Here is a 909-nt window from a genome sequence, read left to right as displayed (position 1 = left end):
TGATAGTGATGAATTAGGGAGTTCAATGACAAATTGCAGAGGCTCGTGATGTATTGCAGGAGTGTGTGATAAACAGCATTCATTGAGTGACCCTGCATGCCTCAGCTGTACCTGCCCTATTAATATATCTTTGCCAAGGCAGACCTTCCTTTTAACTGCCAGGCCCCCAAAGCTTTACACCAGTGTGTGCTTGATTAATGTACCTTAAGCCTGTGCCTGTGCCTTAAACACAAACTTGTGTCAGGTTTACAGAGAATCACGCTGGGGATGTCTCAGCCTCCAAATGAAGGTAAACACCTGCTATGATTGGGACTACATTTGTAATTGTAACTGTGGATTGCTGAGTGTTGAAAGCAGGTCCACATCTCTAGTTGGAGATGGTTTGGCTTGGGTTTTATCTCATACCTTCTGTATTCCTATGATTTGGAGACTAACTCAGGGCCTAGGAGAGGGGGGTAGGGAGTAATTTGTACCCAGCCCCAGGATCAGAAAGGGAGCCCAGGAGTCAAAGGAGGAGGCCCAGAAAGTTCCTGGGATCTTACATTTTCCTAATAATGGTTGGCAACCTTTAGTCTCGAAAGACTATGGTATCAGCCTACAGCACCCGGTATTCCCAGGTGGTCTCCCATCCAAGTACTAACCAGGCCTGACCCTGCTTAGCTTCCAAGATCAGATGAGATCTGGCATGCACAGGGTAACAGTTGCTACCTCATCTGAATTTGCTGCTTGTGGCATGATGCTGGAGACACAATCATGGGCATGCAATGGCAACTGCAGCTGCAAGCCATACATACTGGGCCCAGGAATGCATCCATGACCCTCCTTAACACAGTGTCAAATTGGGAAGGACCAGGTCTGCTACTGTAGCCCTTTGGCTTGTGGATCCGATAACGAAGGAAGGAATGTATA

At 47.3% G+C, this 909-nt stretch overlaps 1 pseudogene; it reads right to left on the bottom strand.

Moving 5' to 3' along the window:
* Positions 1-592: 592 nt before the first annotated feature.
* Positions 593-709, bottom strand: LOC136657675 (5S ribosomal RNA; annotated as a pseudogene).
* Positions 710-909: the final 200 nt, after the last annotated feature.

This window comes from Tiliqua scincoides, chromosome 7, assembly GCF_035046505.1.
Source record: "Tiliqua scincoides isolate rTilSci1 chromosome 7, rTilSci1.hap2, whole genome shotgun sequence".
Classification (NCBI taxonomy): Eukaryota; Metazoa; Chordata; class Lepidosauria; order Squamata; family Scincidae; genus Tiliqua; species Tiliqua scincoides.
Note: the sequence above shows the minus strand (reverse complement) of the source record. Positions and strands in the feature narration are given on the sequence as shown.